General features: G+C 40.7%; 1 long non-coding RNA gene across 1 annotated transcript; it reads left to right on the forward strand.

Annotated features, from left to right (window-relative positions):
• Positions 1 to 15,083: 15,083 nt before the first annotated feature.
• LOC117078098 lies at positions 15,084 to 17,253 on the forward strand. Its single transcript, XR_004434923.1, has 2 exons — positions 15,084 to 15,220; positions 16,978 to 17,253. It is a non-coding gene; the product is annotated as an uncharacterized LOC117078098 (long non-coding RNA).
• Positions 17,254 to 21,399: the final 4,146 nt, after the last annotated feature.

Below are 21,399 nucleotides of genomic sequence, written 5' to 3' on the forward strand. Positions count from 1 at the left end.
TGAGAAATCTGGTTCCCACCGTATGCCTCCATTTACATGATTGCTGAATTCCAGTAAACATGTATAGTAGTATCAAATTTGCTAACCCATATCCCTGTGGAAAACAAATATATCAACTAGAGTAGAAGGCTTATGTGCAGTTCTTACTGTCTTTAGTCCTACAATCTAAAGCAAAATACACTCATTTCCAAAGTTACTTAGTTCAGCAACTTTTCTCCCATCTCCTTTCATCACACATTTGTAATACTGTTTGTATTAGTCCATTCTCACACTGATATAAAGAAATATCTGAGACTGGGTAATTATTTTTCTTTCAATATATTTATTTAATAGTTAGGAAATACACCTGCTGCTGTAATTGATAACCCTTAATCTCAGTGGCTTAACACAATAAAGTACATTCTTACAACACTTCAAAACCAGTGTTCTTGTGGGCAACTCTCCTATAAGTAGCGATTTAGTTTGCCAAGATCCTCCCTTCCTGTGCCATTTTCACCATGTGACTCCGGGGCTCCTTTGGGGTTCTTTCTTTCCACTTAGTTTTGAGTAGAAAAGAGTGTGGAGGATCATACAAGGGCGGTTTTCATGGTCTACATGGTCTGCAAGTAGTCTACATCACTTCCACTGACGTTCCACTAGCCAGAATTTGGACATATGACTACCCCTAAGTGTAAGAATGGCTGAGAAATGTAGTTTATCTGGGTTTCCAGGAGGAAAAGAGAATGGTTTTATAAATAAGTAAGTAAAATTTTAAATAAGAATTGTAATTAAAAATATTAAATGATAAAAAGACGAACTCCCTAGTGGAAAAAAAATGGCCAATACCATTGACCATAAAAATTTAAATATTCAGAATCATTAAGGGTAAAACTAAGATACAAAAAACATATTTCCCTATTAAACTGTCAATATTAAAAATAATAATACCATGTTATTTTCCCGTGCTGCTGAGAAATTGTCTAGACAGTCTCAGACACTGTCTCAAAAAAAAAATGGGTAAAAATATTTTTTCAGGTTTCAGAGGACAATTTGACTATTTATCTGAAAGACTTTTGAATGTGTATAGTCTCTGATCTAGGCTTCCAATTCAAAAAAAATTATCAGGAATAAATAATCAGAAAGTATTCAAAGATTCAAAGATTTCTGTCTTTCATATTCTATATCACATCTATGAGCAAATCATGTTAGATCTAGCTTCACAATATATCCAGAATCTGATCCCTCTGTCCACCTCCACTCCTTTGTTATCTATAATCCAATTTTCACATAGTAGTCATCATAATCATTTAAAAACTTATGTCAAATAAGGTCACTCTTCAAAAGCCTTTAAGAGCTCTATAGTTTTCTCATCTCAGAGGAAAAACCCAACTGGCCCTATGTGATCTGCCCCATCGCAGTCCATGCCAAACTTCTCTGGTCTAATCTCTACTTTCTACCCCTTCTCTCTTGCACCCTTTCATTGGGCTACACAGACTTCATTGCTGTTCCTACATGAACCAAGCATGCTTCCTCTTCAGGGCTTTGCTATTCACCGTCCACATTTCTGCTTCAGTGTCGGTGTAGCTGATCCTATGCCTTCCATGTAAAAAGCAATGTGCTCCCTCCACCCACCTTTCCTATTTCCTTCCATAATATTTATCTCCATCTGATATACATCCTTGTTAAATGACTGGGCAATTTTTAAAGAAAAGAGTTTAATTTACTCACAATCCGGCATGGCTGGGGAGGCCTCAGGAAACTTACTATATGGCAGAAGGTGAAGGGGAAGCAAGGGCCTTCTTCACATGGCAGCAGGAGAGAAAAGCTTAAGGAGCCAAGGGGGAAGAGCCCCGTATAAAACCATAAGATCTCATGAGAACTCTCTATCATGAGAACAGCATAGAGGAAACTATCCCCAAGATCCAATCACCTCCCACCTGGTTTCTCCCTCAACATGTGTGGATTATGGTGATTACAATTCGAGATGAGATTTGGGTGCTTGTTACTACTGAGGTATCACAGCTTTTAGGCTGACAGAGCCAAATGATATCACAGTTCAATTCTTTATTTCACATTCTGTATTTCATCTTGGATCCACTGACCTCAAATGATTTTTTAAATTTGCATACATTAAGACTCACTCTTTGTAATGTAAAGTTCTGTGATTTTGAAAATATAGCATTACATATCCACCATTACAATATCATTCAGAACAGTTTCGCTGCCCTGAAAATTCCCCTGTATTCACCTATTCAACTGCCCCCATCTCACCATAAGCCCTTGACAATCATGATTTATTTGTCATCTCTACAATTTTGCCTTTTCAGAATGTCACATAAATAGAATCATACAATGCATAGCCTTTCAAGCTGGCTTCTTTCAGTTAGAAATATGTATTTAATATTCATGCATATCTTTGCATGGTTTCTTGGCTCATTCACTTTATTACTAAATAATATTCCACCTGTATGGATATATTACAGTATGTTTATCCATTCTCCTATGAAGGACATCTTGCTTGTTTCCAGTTTTGGGTGATTATGAGTAAAGCTGCTATAGACATTGAAATGCAGGTTTTTGTGTGGATGCAAGTTTTCAAATCAGTTGAGTAAATACATAGGAGTATGATATATATATATATACACACACACACACACACACAGAGAGAGAGAGAGAGAGAGCTCTGCTCATTTATTCCTGGCTTCAAACTCTTCTACTGCAGTTGAGCTTTTCTCACTTGGTGGAAAACATAGATTCTGGCATCCTTGTTTTACAAAATCCCAGCATAGAGGCCCCAGAGAAAAGAGAATTCACCTTTGTTCTCTTATTGTGATTTGAACAATATCCAAGGGGATTCTGACTTTGAATATAAACCTGGGGTGTTAATTGGCCACAACTTGGTATAATATGACTACAGCTGATGCAAATATGACCATGATCAGAGCTGCATTGATATGAGTAGATTGTCTAAAGCAAAGGATGTGGTGATCCAAAGTATGATCACTTTTTCTTTTAAAGAGGATGATGATTGAATTTATGAGCTCTCTGAAGGTCTGGAAACTATGAATTATGAGGTCAGTTTTAAGAAGCTGTGGATGATTCATGTAGAGGAGAGAAGGCTCAGGAAAATTGGTTGGGATGGTACAGGGACATGAAAACTGTCTTCATATAGTGAAGGAGAGGGGCTAGCTTTGCTGGCTAATACAGAATGTAAAACTAACAGTAATGCAGAGGCAAGGAGTAGGTAGTAGAAAGTAGTAGAAAGTTCACTGGTTTCAGGGTCAGAAGACCTGGGCTTTGACTTGGTTTTGCCTGTATCTGAATCTCCTCCTTGTTGGAGTTTGTTCAGCCATGGCTTGAACTGGCTAGGCCATGGTTGAGATGAGATTGCTGGGGTTGTGGGGTGGAGTCAGTGGAGCCAAAGTTGTGGGTCATGATGGGGAGGCAAGTCTTAATGTTTTACAGAAAGCTTGAGGCAAAATCTAGACCCCAGTCGAAGGTTCAGAGACAGGTCCAAGTTATAGTCACAAGGAAGGCAAGAGTCAGAAGGGTATTGGAACAGGAGCAGGTCAGGAAAAAGTGGGAGCAGATGGGTCTTGAGAAACTGGTAAAACATGAGTAGGCTCTTTTTGTTTTTTCCAAGTGTGTGAGGAGCCTGGTGAGGTGCACCAGCTTAGAGAGCTAAGTCATTATTCAGCCATAAACTTGGCTAAATATTCTCTCATAATTAAACCTCAGTTGCCTCAAATGGGAATTAAGGAGGTTGAAGACAATGAGTTTCCAGTATCCCTTAAGCTCTAGTTTAAAAGTTACAGGAAAGAAACCCTGGGAATTCTAATAAAACAGAGTTTTCTCCAACTAGAAAAGTCCATTAATGGAGCTGGCAATCTTGGCAGCTTGCAGATCTATTGGCAGGGCAAGGAAGCCTAGACTCTGTACTTTCACCACTTTTAACTAATAGCCCTACTAGAAGGGTGACAGCATGCTGCTTAGGTTGTCTTCTATTGGCATCACTCTCTCTGTGCTTGGCTGGTTTTTCTCAGTCAGTAGAGTTATTGCAGAAATTGGATGTTCTCTATTTTGCCACAGTAGAAAGCAAGATAAACACTTTTCAGATTTTCACTGGTGAGAGTATTTTCCGTTGTTTTGTCTTCTTTTTGGAAAATCTTCATAGTTATACTATTTGACTATCTGGAGCTTCTGCATGCAGTGCAAACACCATCCGTTATAACCCGAGACACACATACTGCATGTAATTAATAATATGTCAGTGTTGCAGCCGTATGTGGCAGGAGAAATTGACAGAACCCCAACTTTTTTTGTAGGACTGACAAGGTGAGTAGGGCATTTATGGTTTGTCTGAACTTTTGTATTGAACAGTTAAAGATCTCTTTTGACTGCTATGGAGATACTGCCTATTTGGTTAGTAAACTTGCCTTGAAGAACAAAGTAGCTGTTGAGTGTTCATTCAGGAGGAGATAGAACATAGGGCTGTTTAAAGAGGCCTAAAAATTCCTCGGCCAGGGAAGTTCAGGTCTAGGCACAGAAGATGTGGTTCTTTCTCTGCTTTCACTGTTGACATGTGCCAGAGGGGACCCAGAGGGTCACCAGGCTGGCATACTGTTTATCTTTCCAGCTTTCTATACTAACTCTTAACCTTCCTGTTGCACTATTGCTTTTCATATACATGGTCATTGAGGCCTTCCACAAGGCAGGGCAGAGTGTACTATCTACTACTATTCAGGAGGAAACTGAAGCTCAGGGTTGATATGACCTGTTCCTTATCCTAAGGGACACAACTGGGATTAGAGCCCAGTTTTGAGGCTCTGGCCCTGTGTCTTGCCCCATTTTTTTTATTTTTGCTCTGCTTCACCAGCCCTTTCAGCTCATGGCTTATGGGATGTTGTGAGGGCTTCCTGAGGAATATGTTTTTGAGGGCTATCTAAAGCAGAAAAGATCCACACAGGTGCAAAGTTCAAGTGCACATGTTGGGGTGGTAGAATAACTATTCCTGTGTTTGGAGATCCATTGTTGAGTTCCAGCTTTGAGCTGTGTCCTCAGCATCATAGAATGTAGCTCTTGTGAAAGGACTTCTTGGTTCTTTCTAAGATGACCGTGAAAAGAAACCTGCCATGGGCACTCCTTAAGGCAGGGATTATATGTACCTCATTCCTGTATTCCCACTTTCCAGCTCAAAGTCATGCTGCTTATGTTGCCAGAGGTCCCTGAGCATCAGACAAACAGGTAATGGGGGCAGGAGTGCCTACTTTGTGCCAGGCCCTTTGCTAGCTGGGGACTAAGGGTACAACAGTTGCAAGACTGAATATGGTCCCAACCCTCCTGAAGGGGACAGTCAAATTAGGGAGATGCACTACGAATAAGTGAAAAACAATAAATGATTACAAGCCATGATGAATGCTTGGAAGGAATTAATTTACACAGAATTGTGTGTGAGGTAGATACTCAAAACTTGGTGTTCTCAACTCTTGGAGGAGATGGCATGGAAGTTGAGGCATAAAGGATGACAAGGAGGTGGCTATTCAAAAAGTTGGAGAAAAGCACTTCAGGCAGGTTACCCCACTACCATGCTTATAAATGTTCCTGATGATGACAGGTATTCCAAGGGTATGTGAGAAGATGCTCCTAACTTTCAGGATAGGCTAGAACCCATGGAACAGGATTCAATGTTAAATGCTCCATTGCCTGTGTGCATGGATGATGCAAACTATCAGCAGTGCCTACTGCATGCTGCTTCATATGCACATTGCTCTGATGGTCTATGCCTATCTTAAATGAGGCCAAAGTCATTGACACGGGCAGCTGTCTCCCATTAGCAGTCTAAGCAGGATTACACTTGATGGTCCTCAAGGGCCTTCCTAATCTTAAGATATTTAAGCACTTCAAGGATCCTTAGTCTCTTTCTGTTCTCCAGCCCTTGACAGTATCTTCACACTGATTCCCATAGGACAAAATCATTAGCCAACAAATTTGAAAATACATATTAATGACCATAGAATGTACAGGAGTTTCACTTTTGGAAAATATATGCCAAGGAAAAAAATTCAAACTATGTATGTACACATTGCAACTTGTCCAAATGGAAAATTTGGAAGCAATCCAATGGTAAACAGTAAGAGAATGGATAAGTTAAAAAATGGTAACAGTGGTAATATCAGCTACATGTACTAAGGAGTTACTCCCAGCACCATGTTAAGTATTTTATGGCATTATCTCATTAAGCCTCAAAACAACCTGGTAATGGGTACTCTGCTATTGTCATCCCTAGTTTATAGAGAAGGAAGCTGAATCTCAGAGGCTGAATCACTCATGTAAGACCACAGAACCAGTAAATAGTAGAGTTGCAATTTGACTCCAGCTGCATCTAATCCCAAAACACATGCTCTTAACCACCTATGGTGCACTTTTTTTGTCTCTATCACATCCACTTCACGTGGCTCTCAAAATGATGGCTGTAACATGTAAAGATATGTATGTATTTTTAAAATACATAAGCTGTATGTATTTTTAAAATACATAAGCTGTATGTATTTTTAAAATACAATTGTGGACATGGTTCAATTACAACATTATAAAGCAAACAGGACTTGTTTATAACCCAAAAGATGAGCATTTGTTACTCTTAGTCAGCTTGGGCTGCTATAACAAAATACTATATACTGAGTAACTTAACAACAGAAATGTATTTCTCACAGTTTGAGAGGTTGTGGAGTCCAAGATCAAGACACCAGTAGTTTTCATGTGTGGTGAGGTCCCACTTTCTCATAGACGATGCCTTCTTGCTGTGTCCTCACACTGTGGAAGAGACAAACTCCCTGGGGCCTTTTCATAAGGACAGTAATTCCATTTATGAGGACCCCGCCCTCTTGACCCAATCACCTTACAAATGACCCCATCCCCTAATACCATTGCATTGGGGATTAAGCTTAAACATAAGAATTGGGGAACATGAATATTCAGACCATAGCAGAACTGTATCAATGTTTACATTGGTCATTTGGGGATAGAACATTTCTCTTTTTGTACAATACTCTAGATTTTCCAATTTTCCGTAATGAGCATTTGTTACCCTTAGAGTAGAAACACTGCCAATGAACTTGTTATTAAACATGGGAACACCAATGGAAACCCCATTCATCTTTTCTAACCAAGTGGCCTCCATTTTATTTCCCTTTGACTAGTGAGCCAGAAGCCTCATTTGTGTATAGTAAGCATGGACAAGGAAGGGAAATAAATGAAACACTTCAGTTGTTTGCCTTCAAGTCCTCGCAGGAGGAAGTAATCATTTCTGTACACAGGAGTCTTATAAGAAAAGTTTAGTGTCTAACAATACCATGGTTTTGCATATTCAGATGGAAAAATATTATTGCTCCCTTTGATTTGTCTCCACCCTCCTTTCTCTAATTAGCCATTTGAATATTGAGAGCTTAGGTTAGATGTCTCACTATTAGATATGGCAGATTAAATCATGTGACTAGATCTCCCTGGAAAAGATTAGTAGCTGAAAGCCCTCAGCGTTTCATCTGTGCAATGATTTATAGACAAAAATGAAAGTCAGGTGGGCAGTTTCTTTCACTCTTTTGATGGTTTTGATGGTTCTTGTTTAAACATCTAATACCCATTCCAGAGCTTTTACCATTCATTTTGTAGGTCACAATGGTTTCCATTTGTTGCATATCCTAAAGGAACAGGTGTGTAGCTGGTCATGATTTCAGTGACATTGACTTTGATTAGATATTTGCCTTTTATGTTGGATTTCTTGCTAAATGCTCTTTCTAACCAGATTGACACGTGTTACTTTAAAAGTTTGAATGGTTATGATCTTGGAAAAAGAAGGGCAATTTCTTGTCTTGAACACAAAGAGGGGAAGTTTAGGAATATTGGGTTATCTAAGGCCATGAAGTTGAGATGCCACTTGTTGGAGTATCTGGATTTTGATATTTGAAACCTTTTTGTTTGAAATACCGTCTCATTTGTGGCAGCTATCTGCAAAGCTTCTTGATGATGGGAGAAACAGATTTTTTTTCCTGATTGTGAGATGCTGACAGGCTGTCTGTGGAATGACAGAGTGAGCCTGCATCAGCTAGGGCATTACTGTCAGGACTGAGGCAAGCATGCTTTTGGTCACTTGGGTAATGAGCACTTTGTTCAGGGCTAATCAAGTATCTCTAAGTCCAGGACTACTAGAAGCTTCTGCCATGTCCACTGCAATTGCAGGACAACCCTGTTGATACTTGCTGGGCCCTCTGCTTGGTGTACCCATCCTCAATTTCACCTGGCCCAGGCAAGGATTCTTGTGTTCCCATGCCCCCTGAGCTTGTTTTAGCCTTGTCTTGACAGATCTAGATGGTCCCTATGAGATCAGCTGCTTTAGCACCTAATTAAGGACACTGAATTCAGGGAAGAGCTAGTATTTGCTCAAGAAAGAACACACAGTACAGCTGGGACTGAGCTTCACAAACTTGTTTCTGTTCCAAATATTTCTGCTGCACCTAATGTAAAAAATGTGTATGTGTGTGTTTTTGGGTGTGGGGCCATGGTCAGGGAGCTCCTATGGCCTTTGGGGCTCCATTGCTAATGGTCAGTGTTGTGGTTTCTTCCCTGGCACCCTGTCACATTCTGAGTATTGAGGAGGGTGAGTGAATAGGTTTCAAGTGCATGCCCTTTTCACTGTTGTCCTTTCATCCCAGTGACGTGCCAGAACTGCTCCCCTCTGTCCCTTCTCCTTCCCCTCCCCATAGCCCCCAGGGTGATGACTAGCCTGCCTGCCCTGGTCCTGCTCACTGGACTCCCTCAGGTGTTCCATTTCCACTCCCAACAGGACTAGGCATGGGGTGATGGCTGTCATGTGAGTGCTGCAATTCTCTCTTGCTGCTATATCCCAGCCTCCAGTTATATTTTCAGAACAGAGGTGACAGCAGCCTCAAGAATTTTTAATGTCACAAAATCTGCCTGCTTGGTGTTCTCCTTGGCATATTTTACCATGGTTCTTTATTCTTTTCTTCCTTTTGTTTCTGACCACTTTCCATAAATCCAGAATTATCTGGTAATCAGTAACGAGAATTATAGAAACCACCAATTTAATTTGTGATTTCAATTTCTCCTCTCAGCCTCTCCTCCTATTTTCTCTGCGAGCTTTTTTGTTTCGCTGAAGCTTGATATTAGCACGAATTTTTGTCACTAGACATTTTGGATACGAAGAATTCCAAGTGGTTTGTTGGTTGAATTGAACGTGCAAAGCAATAGGCAATGCCGCCTGAATCATGAATGACATATTTTTCCCTTTACTAATTTTAAACCCTCATATTCAGATTGACAGTGTTAATATTCTTCTGTCTGCTCCCTTCTTTCATTGTATGAATTGGCAGCAAGGCTATGTGCTGTGTTGTCTGAGCTGGGGATTATGGGACTCAGGGTTTTGTCTCTAATGCTTTCCTTATGTTCACAGACCTCACCAATTTCTGTGTACAGTGGCACGTACCACCAGTGAAGGGAGCATGATTGGTGTGAGCTTCTGTCTCCTGGGTGATGGGGGAAGCAACTGTGAGCTGAGGAATGATTTAAAAAGTAAAAGAGAAACTCAGATGATTGTCACTTTATTATTTTTTTAAAGCCCCATTCAAGTGAAGATTCTGTCATTAGATAGCCTAGCTATGAAAGCAGATTCAGAGTACCGGGGGATGATTCCACAGTGTTCTGGCATGTCAGCAGTGGAACAGCATGTGGCAGATCATTCAGGCAATAAACATTTTCAGGTACTGAGCTGAGGGTTAGGAATGCAGCGAAGAGCATACATCATCCAATCTAATTCCCTCTCTTAGCAGATAGGCACTTCAGCTTCCTCGAAGACAGAGGGGCTTTCTCAAGGTCACACAATCCATGGCAGGGTGAGGCTAGAACCCAAGGCCCCTGGTCCCCAGATAGCAGTCATTTGTGTCTTAACTCTGCTGTTATCCGTGATTGTGCTATACCCATGGTTGGACAGATTCCCCTAAGTGACTTGAGCAAATTTCCCCAGCTGCGCCTCCTCCCATCCTAAAAAAAGCCAGGTTCCATGCCAGGTAGGTAGATAGCTCTGGATATTAGTTACCTGGAGAGTCTGCAATAGGTCTGCCCACATGTGTATGTATATTTAAGCTCATAGATCTTGAAATGAGGTGGGTAATGTCTTAAGAGGGGAGAATAGAAAATGATCCTGCCAGGACTAGGGCCATACAGCTTAGTGACACTTAACAGGACTAGTTTTCTGTGTTCCCATTGATCACAGCCCAGCTCAGCAGCCAAGATCCATTAGAGCACTTGACCAGTTAATCTCCGGAGTTCTCCTGGCTTTGCACATGCAGGTGCTCAGTAAGTATGAGTAGAATTGATCCAAGTTAGTGAGAGGAGCACTGCAAAGAAAGATGGTGAAATAACTGAATTAAAGGAGCTTCTGGGCCATGAACTTCTGTTCGCTTGGCAAGTGGCTTCTCTGGAATGGCTCCAGAGAACTGTCACTTGTCTCCCCAACCCCCACTCGCCACATTTTCCTGAGAAAGGACTGCCCAGCACATCAGGTGCTGAGCTAAAAGTTGGGTATTATGAAGCATGCCACATTAGCACATCTTCCTCTTCTCAGAGATGACAGTACCAGTCACTGTGACGGACAGCAAGACACTATTCATTGTTTGTTAATTATTAGCTGTCAACTCAGAGACTCTTTGGAAGATTCCGGCAAGTTGTAGAATCCTTCCTTTAGAGATATCACAACAACATTGTTTAGAGGAAATAAAATACCCTTAATTATCAAAGTCTGCTGAAACCCTTGCATACTTGCCTCTGCTGGCAGCAATGGGTTTATCAAGATTTCACATTGTAGTGCCTTTATCTATGGTTTGCTCCTTGCATAATGGCTGGGTAAGAAATGGAGTGTTTCATTGTCCATATGTCTCTGAAACATTTGAAAGGTTATTTTATGTTTTCTAAAGAAAAAGACCCACAAAAAGATGACTGGGCTCTATTGTTAACTTCCAGTTTGGAAGTGTGACCTCTAGAAGTTAAGAGACATACTTTTTAAAGAAGAATTTGGTGCTCACCTGTACATAAACTAGCTAAGAAAACTTTGAAGGTCATGGTGAATACGCTTGTGAAGCTGAACATTCACCTGACCTGCTGCTACCCTGAAAATACTTTGTTCATCTGACATTTTCTAAGACCGCATTCAAGAAAGGCACATTTATAGCAATTGCCTGGTTATTCACTGATTTCCAGACTTGTATAAATGGGCCTTGGTAGTAAGATGTTTTTGTCTCAGTGGAATTTTGTGTCAGTCCAAGCTCTTTATGATATAGAGCCTAACATTCCTCTGGTGTGTACTCTGCAGCCATCTAAGCAGCTGTGAGTGAAAGGAGTAAGCTATCCAAGTGCTTGCTTTGCAGCTCAAAGAAAGGATTACTTGGAACTTCATTCTTAGTCCTGGTTTCACTGTGACTCAGAGCAGAGGTAAGAGGTTTGCTTGAGGGAGATGAAAGAAACATTGAATGGCCATAAATGTTGGGGGTTGGAGGTGGTTCCTTTCCTGTTAGCTTCTTCTCTGTGTTATTTTCTAGGAAAGTTGGGGGAATCATGCCCATTTCTTGCCCATCATAACTTTTGACACATAACATCACTGACTAGTGGATCACAGAAGATCTATCAGCTAAAAGTCTTTATGATTCTAAGACAGTAGAAGTATAATTATTGGATTTTTCCTCAGGGATACAGAAAACTCCAGAGCCTTGACTGTGGTCTGAAGATTGCAGAATCAGCATCTCCTGGGAGCTTTTCAGAAATCCAAATCTTAGGCCCACCTCAGACCCAATGAATCAGAATCTGCATTTTAAGTAGATCCCACTGACTACAATTGATCTTCATTTTTTGTTTAGTCTTGGTTTCAAATTCTGGATCCACAAATTATTTAATGATATAACTTTGAGTATGTTAATAAACGACTCTAAGCCACACCTGTGAAATTGAAATGGGAGTAATAATAATACCTGTCTGGCTGGGCGCAGTGGCTCACACCTATAATCCCAGCACTTTGGGAGGCTGAGGTGGGTGGATCACTTCAGATCAGGAGTTCAAGACCAGCCTGGCCAACATGGTGAAATCCCATGTCTACTAAAAATACAAAAAATTTTAGCCGAGCATGGTGGCACGTGCCTGTAATTCCAGCTACTCAGGAGGCTGAGGCAGGAGAATCACTTGAACCCGGGAGGTGGAGGTTGCAGTGAGCCAAGATTGTGCCACTGCCCTCCAGCCTTGGCAACAGAGCAAGACTCGTCTAAAAAAAACAAAAAAAAAAAAAAGAAAAGAAAAGAAAAGAAAAATGGACTGGGGTGAAGCAGAAGATTGGTCCTGTTCTTAAAGGAAGGTTGATTTTTAGGAATAGATCCTGCTCTAAGGAACCCATATGTATTAGTCTGTTCTCACGCTGCCATAAAGAACTGTCTGAGACTGGGTGATTCATAAAGGAAAAAGGTTTAATTGACTCACAGTTCTGCATGACTGGGGAGACCTAAGGAAACTTACAATCATGGCAGAAGGGAAAGCAAACACATCTTTCTTCACATGGCAGCAGCAAGAAGTGCAGAGCAAAGGTTGGGGGAAGAGCCCCTTAATAAAACCATCTAATCTCATGCGAACTCACTCTATCGCCAGAACAGCATGAGGGTAACTGACCCCATGATTTAATTACTTCCACCTGGTCTCTTCCTTGACACGTGGGGATTATGGGGATTGGCGGTGAGGAGGTTACAATTCAAAATGAGATTTGGGTGGGGAAACAAAGCCTAACCATATCATCATGGTCTCTCCAGTTTACAAGAAGGTAGTAGACTGCTCTTTCAGCCAAGGACAGATGAGAGGAATTTTAAAGGTATTGACCACAGCAGTAAAGGAAAACAACTCCTGACTCCTTTACCAATTAGGCATGGGCAAAGGGGAAAGAGAAATAACAGTAGATCACAGGCTGCAGCATAAGTGGGTTGAGCCTCAGCTTCAGCACAGGAGGAAGGGAAGCTCTACAAAGAGCAAGCAATAACTGGATTGTTACTCTGGAGCTGGACCTAGCAAGACCCTGTGAGTCCAGTCAAGCTGGAAGATGGGGCCCTGCCTTCACATGAGGCTGATTTGGGATAATTCCTGATATTTGATAGATAAGATACTACCTTGATTGGCCTCGATCCCTGTAAGTCCAGCCCACATACTTGGGCTGCAGAGAGAGAAAGGCCTACCATCTCAAGTTCTCTGTAGTCTCTGCTCACAGAGGTCTCCCTGGTCCTGCTGTTGTCTCTGTTGAGCAAAGATTACTACCTTGATAGCACTGACCTCTGTGGCTTATCCTGTCTTTTGCTTTAAACCTGCTTGACCTCTGTCTCCTCACTTATCCCTTGGACTAGCCAGGAGACCTACCTAGAGGTGTGATGACTATAAAACAGGCCCATGTGCACCCCTAGAAGCAGCCTTCTTTCTTTTTCTTTTGCCACTCCTACCCTTCTTTTCCTTTCTCTCTCTTCCATTTTATGTCAAGTATTTGCTTGGTTTACAGCTCATAAAGTATCATTTTGTTAAATCATGTTTTCATTTAAGTAAGATGACTGTCAGAATGAAACTATTTTATTGTGTTAGAAGTTAAAAAATATAAGAAAAATACATTTTGAGAATGGAATAACAGAACACATTTTAGCTCAGTCTTCTTGGTTTTTCTTTTAATAGGATTATAGATCGCTAATATTTTCCTGACAATTCAAAGCTAGTTGCTTCTAAGGGGGTCTCTGGGCCCCTTTGTGAACTGTACCCTTCACTCCTTTCTAGTTATATCTTTGGACACTCTGATCTTGCTACTTTCCATTCAGTCTATCCAGCCACTGGGTGTATGCAATTGAATAGTTGACAAACTGATTCAATGCCCATTATGGACTGCCCTCCATGTGTCCTGAGAAAACTGAAATCATCAGAATGTAGTTCCTGCCCCCTAGGAACTCATGGCATGTCTGTAGGGATGACAGACATGGGAAGTTCATTATACTATGATGTTTTTCATTATATGCCAGAAGTGTGGAACATTACTGTAGGAACACAGAAGAGTTCTAAATTGCCCCTGACAGGAGCAGGATGGCTATGTACAGCCATGCAAATCATGCACTGCACAAAGGTGACAAATTTAAGTAGAAACCATCCAGAGTGTAGACACCCAAAATATCTACATTAGGGCAGTTTTCTGGCAGATAAAGGAACATGTCTGAAGGAAGGGGTATATTTTAAAATTTCTCACTAAGGCACTGTATGGGTTAGCAGGTGACCCTGGACAGGCACATGATTTGAAGGGCTATGGAGAGGAGATGATATTGCATCTGGGCTATACAATGGTATTAAAAGTTAGCTGGCCAGGCAACCAGGTAAAGTATTCTAGGCAGAGGAAGAATGAGTTGTGACAGAGACAGGAAATCACAATGGTGGGCCTAAGAAATGAAGAGTGGCTGAAATCTTCAGAATGCGGCTGTTGCAGAGCACACATGATGGGGTACTGTGGGTGTGGTCTGTAAACACAGTTTATAGTTAGATTATGAAGGATCTGGAATGTTATGCTAAGGGTTTGAACTTTATCCTAAAGGTGTTATAAAGCCATTAAAAGTTCTGTATCGATCTATTTTAAAAATAATATTTTATAAAGCATAAGTAATAGTTCCAAAAAGAATGATTTGAGACGGAAAGATATATACATCAGCCTTGTTACCAGTATTGGAATTCAAAAATCATTGAAGGCAGGGCTTTCAAACTCAAACACCTACAGGGACCAGGCAGGTAGCAAGTAAAGGTACTGAGGGAAGTGGATTTAAGGCAACAGAGGGTGATCTGAAGAGCACATGCCCCAAGGAAGTGAGCAACCATACTGAGCTCTAGCTGATTGTTTCTAGGCAGAACTCCTGTATGGAGGGAGGTCAAGTGGGGCCAGATCGTTCATGTTTTCATGAGAAGCTGGAAACTTACCTATTTATGTAAATTTCCTAAGTTCTAAATGTTGGCAGGTAATTCATATTTTTAAAAATACTGTGCGTGTCATTCAGTGCAGGTCTGCAGACCAGAGTCACGAATGGGCCACTGGTTTATAGTCTCTGATAATGAGAGATGGAACAGAAAATTCCTCTAGGAAACTGAGATGAGATGTTAATGAGCACTAATTGATCTCTGAGCTTCATCGCAGGTAAAACAAACATAGATACCAATTCCACTCCTGTTCATGATGGGAAAAGAAATGGAGGCCAAATGTAAGTGGGCAAGAGATGGTCTCAGTGGATAAGAAAAATGAATGGAAATTAAATGACTGATGAGTAGGGCTCATAAGAGTCTTTTTGTGGCAAATTCTTTCTGTGGGAGTATTTCCTTAGTGATCCTTGAGTTGGTTGTGGCAGAATTGTCAGCTGGCCAGGGCCTGAGTAACTTTGCTTGAAAAAAGAGACTCAAAGTGAAGAGTGTACCATCACTTTTGTATCACACAGCTTTTCTGGGTCTTAGTCCTTACTTGTGGTTGTCAGGGGGTTGAGTGCTATATCTAAGCACTTCAGTGGCTCCCAGATTCTGAATAGGTTTTGAATATGTGTAGTAGAGTGCCTGTCCCATGCTCAGCCCCAGATCAAGGGGTAGGCCTTCGTGGGATGTGTTTAGTACAACATGACTGTTCTCAACTCTAACTAATTGAACTAGGGTGGGCACTTTTAAGGGTAGCTCATCCATAAACTGATAAACAGGCTTCGATAGAATTGCCTATATCTTTACTTTCCCTAAGCCTCTCTCCTTTTACATGATTATCTTTGATGCGGCCATGTTCTGACCTTGCCCTTTGGTCGCTCTTGTTTGGTTCAGTGGTGTAGGCACTATCCCAAGCTGGATGTACTCCCTTCTGGAAGAGTTTTGAACTTAACCTCAAGAGAATCAGGCCTGTAACTACACCTTGTAAGGTTTTAGTGCGTGTGTGTTTGCATGCACACACACACACACAGAATTTACAAGTGAATGTGCGTACGCTTATGGGTGAGCTAGCTAATGGTATTTGAATTCTTGCTTCCCATTGTCTTTGAGGATTCTTGCCCTTCCCAGGGCTTGAATTTTCAAACTATCCTTGGACTTTTTATTTTAAAATATTACTTTAAAAAACTTTTTGGAATTTTTTTTTGAGGTGAGAATGTTTAGGCTAAAATGAATTTGGTTTCTTTCAGTTGAAACCAAAATATTCCTGAATAATGGAGATTGTCAACTATCTATTCTGTGGCCTTTGGAAAATACCAGAAGAATAAATCATGAAACTAACCAAATAGCTAAAACTCAAAGGATACCTACAAAGAATAGTCACTGAGTCAAAGTACAGGGAAACCTAGGAAGGATTTTCCTGCTCATTAAATGAGAGTGTTAGATGGAGAGACAGTATGTGCTGAAGGATATCAGACTCTGGGAAACCCCAGATTTCTTGCAAGTCAACATTAGTAGTTGTATTTGCTATGGTGTTTCTCTATAGTTGCCTCAGAAAAAGTAAAGCAACATGATATTTGAACCTCAGCTCTACCAACTTCCTAGTCGTGTGACCTTTGGCAAACCACTTACCTCTCTGAGCCTTGGTTTCCTAATCTGTTGAAGTTAATGGTAATACCACCCTCACAGGAGCATTTTGCGGCTTAAATAAGGTAGCATGCAGGAAAGCACTTAGTATTGTGCCCTCAGCTCTGTAGACACTTAATAAAAATGGATTTTCTTCCATCTTTTATTTCCCTGATTGAATACCAGTACTGACACTTCTTAAAAGACACTTGATGGGGCTATTTATCTATAGGGCTAATGTCAAAATTTAATCAACAATTAACCATCTTCTTTCGGCTGTTCTATTTGTGATCATTTCCACCTTTCCAGGTATTTTTCCTGCCATTTACCACAAAGAATAATTTCTAATCATGTGTGAATTCCTTTTAGGCCGGGAAAAACCATGACACAGGAGTTATTTTTTATGTTGCAGACTTGCTTCTCCTTGTCAGAGTGATCCTGCAAAGATGACCTTAGTGATGAAGACACTGTGAATTAAAATCATTTGTTCTGAAAGGTGGGACCAAGATGTAAGCTTCAGGAAACGTTGCCTCATCTACTTTCAAGGCGGGGCTTCCTCATTAAAGTGCCTGTACGATGTTTCTCCTTCCCAGAGATGAAGGATAAAAAAAGAATAAAACTATCAGGCATTTTTGTTTAACTATGTCATTGTAGTTTTATAGTAGTTTTATTACCTGCATGTATTTAGATATGAGAACTCAGAGAAAGCTGTGAAATATATTCTGAAGCTTCAGGGGTAGGAAAGTGCTCTGAACTGGTTAGTTGGTGTGTCTCCCCAGAGAATTATCTTCCAGACTGCAGATTCTGACAGAAGGCACTCTCTGCCTTTTATAGTCCTGCTCACAGAAAGGGGAGGTGGAGGGGGAGAAAGCCTCTGGAAAATATCTTACAGAGAACCGACAGAGCACTGTATTGCTTTCAACAAGGTGTTTCCATCTCCTTTTCTTGCTGTTAAAATTACCTGCAAGCCAAGTAGGCCACATAAAATGAAGGAAAGGGAAATGAAGCCCGTTAATCTCCAAGACAGACATTTATTATACGAAAGCCAAGTGACAACTTTGAACCATTGGCCTCACCTTCTGTGGAGAAAAAGGCTTATGCCTCAGAAACTGCAGGAGTCTTGGATCTGCTCCCTGGTAGGGGAGTTGTATTGGTCATCTGAAAGGAGACTGGCCTCAGCCAAATGTCATCTCCATGAATACAAGCCCAAAGTTCCAGTTGCTGAAGTATCTATTGATTAAAGAATCATGATAAATGAGGACAAGGCTGTGAATAAGATCAATGCCATGGACCTCAGAAGCAAGTCTCCTGTGAAACTTCACAGGAACATCAAACACTCCTTTGGAGAAGCACTGATCTCTGGTCTGAGCAAAGCCTTGAGGATTTTCAGGTTCTTCCAGATATAACTTTCTATAGTGGATCTTCAGTAAGCATACAGGTATATGAGAGGCAGTGCCATGTAAGAGAAAGAGCACTGAATGTGGAGTTCAAGCCTATTAGCAATTGCATGTCAGGGATATTAAAAACACCCTCTGTTTATCAGCATAGCATCATGGTTGTAAGTACAGATTCTGGAGCTAGATTACCTGGGTTCTAATCCCAGCTCTGCTGTTTATAAACTGTGTGACCTGGGGCAAGTTGTTTAACCTTTCTGTGCCCTAGTTTTTTCTCCTATCATATGATAATAGCAATGGTATCTATTGCAAATGATTGTGATGATGATTAAATAACCTAATGTTTGTAAAGGATCTAGAACAGTGCTATAGTTACTGTTTGCCAATTAAGTTCCTTCCCTATTCTTTTGTTTGTTTTTCAAACTAAGTCTGTTCTCACCACACTGCAGAGACAGACACTGTATTAGTCAGGGTTCTTCAGAGAAACAAAACCAATTGTGTGTGTGTGTGTGTGCATGGGTGTGTGTATAAAGATATTTATCTTATTTTATTTATGTTTATTTGAGACAGAGTCTCGCTCTGTCGCCAGGCTGGAGTGCAGTGGCTTGATCTCGGCTCACTGCAACCTCTGCCTCCTGGGTTCAAGTGATTCTCCTGCCTCAGCCTCCTGAGTAGCTGGAATTACAGGTGCCCGCCACCGTGCCAGGCTAATTTTTAAATTTTTAGTAGAGACAGGGTTTCACCATGTTGGCCAGGCTTGCCTCAAACTCCTTACCTCAGGCAATCTGCCCGCTTTGGCCTCCCAAAGTTCTGGGAGTATAGGCGTGAGCCACAGTGCCTGGCCTATAAAGAGATTTATCATGAGGGATTGGCTCACATGATTATGGAGACTGAGACATTCCATGACTTGCCATCTGTCAGCTGGAGGCCCAGGAAAGCCTGTGGTATATTTCCAGGACAAGCCTGAAAGCCTGAGAACCAGGGAAGCCAAAGGTGTAAGTCCTAGTCTGAGTCCAAAAGTGCAGGAACCAGGATTGGTAATGTCCAAAGGCAGGAGAAGACAGACAGCCCAGCTCAAGGAGAGAGTGTGAATTCCTCCTTCTTCATCTTTTTGTTTTGTTTAGGCCCTCGATGGATTAGATGAGGCCCACCCACACTGAGGAGGGCCATCTTCTTTACTCAGTCCACTAATTCAAATGTTAATCTCTTTCAGAAACACCTTCAGAGATGTACCCAGAAATAATGTTTTACCAGCTATCAGGGCATCTCTTAGCCTAGTTAAGTTGACACATAAAATTAACCATCACAATTCCTCTCCTTGTCAACTTCACACCTGTATGCATCTCCTTAAGCTATACTTAAGCTCCAAATAAAGGCCAGGTACTGTGGCTCACGCCTGTAATCCCAGTACTTTGGGAGGCTGAGGCAGGTGGATCCCCTGAGGTCAGGAGTTTGGGATCAGCCTGACCAACATGGAGAAACCCCGTCTCTACTAAAAATACAAAAAATTAGCCGGGCATGGTGGTGCATGCCTGTAATTCCAGCTAGTCAGGAGGCTGAGGCAGAAGAATTGCTTGAAGGCGGAGGTTGCGGTGAGCCGAGATTGTGCCATTGCACTCCAGCCTGGGCAACAAGAGTTAAACTCTGTCTCAAAAAAAAAAAAAAAAAAGTCCAAATAAAGACAATAACAAAGTCATAATTAGCTAACATGATACAACTGTTCTGTATGCAACTAATACACACTTATCGCTTTCCCATAAGAGGAGACGAAGTCCTTGAGTGACGTTTATTCTTCTTCTGATATCCTCTAACTTAAATACTATGAGGTAACATTAACATTACTTAAAAACTAATACAAACTCAATACATCTTATGTTACATGATAAGGGAATAAAAGAGGAAAGAAAACAAAGATATTTGCTTAATATTTCCCTATTCTCTTTTTTCACACTAAGTTTAAATTTATTCACACAAATATATTTATGTAAAATAAGAAAGAAATACTCACGACAATTATAGCCCCTGTTTCTGTAACTGGTCTCATGATAGTAGCTGGTATTTATTACCCCGTTTTTCTATCACCCATGTTGGATTCCTTTTGTCTTCAGCAACAACCTCAACTGGTCATGGTTCTTTACCTGGCAGGATGACCCAAACCTTCATTCTTGAAGGATCTGGGACATCATAGTCCTACCTGGATTTTTTCCCATTAACCTTAATTGCATGGTATGATAATACTAAGAGACACCCTAAGGGAATCACAGCTACTCCAGACATATTCTTCTTTGCTTCCACTGTGGAGCAGTAGTCCAATTTCCCCCGTGACATTGTGACTCAATCACTGCAGCCAATACCATAACTTCCTTCTTAGCCGTTGACTCAGAGGCATGAGGAGCCCAAAGTAGCAAGGTGGTAATCTTATTTGCCAATTAAATGGAATCATTGTTGTGTCTCCTGGTAGAAGCATCCCTCCTTTTGCAACTAATATATCTAGGCCAGTGGAACTGAATTCAATAACACATTAAAAAGATCATTCATCAGGACCAATGGGATTTATCCCAGGGATGCAAGGATAGTTCAATATATGCAAATCAATCAATATGATACATCGTATCAACAGAATGAAGGACAAAAACCATATAATCATTTCAATTGATGCTGAAGAAACATTTGACAAATTTCAACATCTCTTCCTGATAGTAACCTCAGAAATACGGGAATAGTAGGAACATACCTCAACATAACTAAAGCTGTATATGACAAACTCACAGATAGTATCATCCTGGATGGGGAAAAACTGAAAGCCTTTCCTCTATGATCTGGAGCAAGACAAGGATGCCCACCTTCACCACTGTTATTCAACACAGTACTAGAAATTCCAGCTAGAGCAATCAGACAAGAGAAAGAAATAAGGGCATCCAAAGTGGAAAAGAAAAAGTCACATTATCATTGTTAGCAGATAATATGATCTTATAACTGGAAAAACTTAAAGAATCCACAAAAAAACTGTTAGACTGATAAATAAATTATTTGAATTTCAGGATACAAAATTGACATACAAATGTAAGTAGGATTTCTATATCCCAGCAGTGAACAATCTGAGAAAGAAATAAAGAAGCAATTTCATTTACAATAGCCACACATAAAATTAAATATCTAGGAATTAACCAAAGTAGTGAAAGATCTCTACAATGAAAACTATAAAACATTCATGTAGGAAATTGAGGAGGACACAGAAAATGGAAAGATACTCCATATTCATAGATTAGAAGAATCAATATTGTTAAAAAGTCCATACTACCCAAAGCAATCTGCAGATTCAATGAAACCTCTATCAAAATATCAATGACATTCTTCACAGAATAGAAAAACAATCCTAACTTTGGTATGAAAACAA

This window comes from Trachypithecus francoisi, unplaced genomic scaffold (genome assembly GCF_009764315.1).
Source record: "Trachypithecus francoisi isolate TF-2019V2 unplaced genomic scaffold, Tfra_2.0 Lachesis_group6, whole genome shotgun sequence".
NCBI lineage: Eukaryota > Metazoa > Chordata > Mammalia > Primates > Cercopithecidae > Trachypithecus > Trachypithecus francoisi.